The sequence below is a fragment of the Thunnus thynnus genome, chromosome 18, assembly GCF_963924715.1.
Source record: "Thunnus thynnus chromosome 18, fThuThy2.1, whole genome shotgun sequence".
Taxonomy (NCBI): domain Eukaryota; kingdom Metazoa; phylum Chordata; class Actinopteri; order Scombriformes; family Scombridae; genus Thunnus; species Thunnus thynnus.
In genome coordinates, this window is record NC_089534.1 from 5025631 (window position 1) to 5028459 (window position 2829).

Genomic DNA, 2829 nt, shown 5'->3' on the forward strand with positions numbered 1-2829 from the left:
TACAGTTTGTTCTGTCATTAGTTGTACATAAAAAGTTATTTTTCAGTAACTGTCATTTTGTATTTCCCTTCATTTGTCACAGCCTGAGACCCTCAACATAACTGTCAGAAGGCAAACTGAGTAGAGGTGGGATGTGATCATGTGACATCCCTTACTTGGATTGAATAAATGATGTCACCCTTGAGATTCATATTTTAAAGAGCTGAATGACTGAAAACTGTTTGTAAATCTGAAGACGTTGTAGATCTAGTAAAAATTAACATTTTTAGTTTGATGCATTATTTTAGAGTTAAAGATTAAAGCACATACACATACATCACACACTCTTCTTGTTGCTGTTGTTTTGTGTGTAAGGCCACTGAGCATGTGCAAGAATGTGGTTGTGGTTGGACAAGCAAGTGAAGCTCTGTCAACGAAACCGCGTTCCTGCACATGCTCAGTGACGTCTGCTTTGAGAACTACTCTCTGGAGACTGGAGACAAAACATGACTGAACATAAGAACACTGATAAAGTGATGTTAAACTGCTCTGTGTCGACATATGAACAGTGTAGACAGACAGTGAAGTGGGTGTATGAGGGTAATTATTGGGATATGAACACTCAGCACATGAAGGAGTCACAGTCTTCTTGCTTTGTCACTGTGACGTTTACAACTTCCCATCTTGCTGAGATGTCAAAGTATTCTTTGATAAAAGAAGCATAAAAGATTTCACATCTTTTCTTGTTCTTTAGTTGAAATGTCAACTTTTAAAATGCATCTGTACATGTTTGAGCTGAAATCTGATCTGAAATATCTGAAAGACTACGGAATGAACGGTTGTTTGTGTAAACGTGTGAATGATGTGATGTCAGTTTGATGGGGAAGTAGAAGTAACTCTGCAAATGGAGCATTCATTACAGGCTGACTTTTGACTTTCAGGGAATATTTCTGCATATGTTCACCTCATGTTCTGGAACTTTGATTATGTTTAACATAGACGTCTGACATTATAACAGTATATACTTGATTTTGTACGTATTTGTTCTGCAAATTATGACATGATGACTTTTAGCCTGATTTCCTTCTTTGAGAGAGAATAAAATAAGATTAGAAGAGAGAGTCAGTATAAATCCACATGTTACTGAGCAGCCATCATGTTGTCTTCATTGTGTAGGCTGATCCTGAAGATGGTGTTTCCTACGTCTCCATCAGCTTCACCAAGAAGACCAACAGTAAAGCCCGGGTAAGCTGAGTGTTTGGTTACACTGGTGTTGTTGCTGAATGAAGGAAAAAGTTTTGTCGGGAAGGAGAAAAGAAAAGAATATTTATTTTATTTTAGTTATTAAATCGAAGCAAAATGATGACTTTCAGATCTCTCAGCTCCTGTCGAGTTATGTTGTTATGCTTTTTCATGTCATTATGTGTAATTTATGTGTGATGCTGTTTCCCTTTTGTTTCCCAGGTTGGTGGTGATGGTGATGATGAAGGTGATGCAGTGACCTACAGCACTGTGAAAGCTTCCTCCTCTTCTGCTGGAGCCTCCACTGATCCCAGTAACCTCTACGCTACCATCAACTAACCCAACAAATAACAGACCACAGTGTTCATATCATTACATTTAAGCAGAATTGACTGTGCTTGACACATGAAGGGAAAGACAAAAAAAAAGCATTTTAGGTTTTTTCAGTATAATAATGATTCACTGTTGGACTGTTGTTCTGGACTTTTTGTCCAGAAAGGGATGTAGTAAATTAAGATATCCTTAATGAACTCACTATCAGGCACTTTATTGAGCTCAGTGATTGTTGTACTAGTGTTGAGTGAAAGTTAAAATCTTAATTTTCACTGCTATTATATTTCTTCTGATTGTTTTTTTCTCTTTAAGCATGTATATAATGTTGTTTAATGAGTGTTGTAATGTATGTCTCTGTTCAGTTTGCTTTGTTGTGGTACAAAAGTGTCAAAAGGCAAACTGAGCAGAGATGTGATCATGTGACATCCCTTACTTGGACTGAATAAATGGTGTCACCCTTGAGAGTCAAATATTAAACATCCAAATGAGTAGAAAATGTAATAAATCTAAAAGGGTTGTAGATCTATTGTACAGTTTTACAGTTGAAATTCCATTTATGTTTCATGCTTCTTTCAGACTATTTTAGAAATTAACATTTGTGTTTGATGTCTTATTATAGAGTGAAAGATAAAGACAAATACACACACATACATCACACTCTTCTTGTTGCTGTTGTTTTGTGTGTAAGGCCACTGAGCATGTGTGAGAATGTGGTTATGATATGTAGCATGACAAGCTAGTGAAGCTCAGTCAACGAAACCGCGTTCCTGCACATGCTCAGTGGCGTCTGCCTTGAGAACTACTCTCTGGAGACTGGAGACAAAATAAGTAACCACTAAGTAGGTTATTAGTGATGACTGATTCACAAACACACTTCTGGGACAAGCACAGACCAGCAAGCACACTAGTTATCATCAGAAACGTACTGCTGGGGTCTCAGTGATGATTTTCAGAGATGAAAGTAGTCTCTTTGTCTGGTGCCTTGATAAAGTTTGGCCTGTCTGTTACTGTGAAACTCGTGTGGTTGTGGTGTTTATCACGTCATCATTAGAGGCTAAAACCTCCAGAGCTCTGCTGCTGTTGTACCCACATTCTCACCAAAACACTTCCTGTTCAGTTCTCAGAAAAAACTGACCTCAAAGGTACAATGAGGGACTAACAGGTCTCAGACCACTAAAACATCATCTTTTCTGTTCTTTCCCAGCTGCTGCAGTATCACCATGTTGCACCATGTTGAGCATCAAGAGTCAAAGTTTGACTCTTCACCTGTCTGTT

General features: G+C 38.0%; 1 long non-coding RNA gene across 1 annotated transcript; it reads left to right on the forward strand.

Moving 5' to 3' along the window:
• The first annotated feature begins 1112 nt into the window (after positions 1–1112).
• On the forward strand, positions 1113–2066 carry LOC137169776 (uncharacterized). Its single transcript, XR_010924538.1, has 2 exons — positions 1113–1224; positions 1444–2066. It is a non-coding gene; the product is annotated as an uncharacterized lncRNA (long non-coding RNA).
• The last annotated feature ends 763 nt before the right edge of the window (positions 2067–2829 follow it).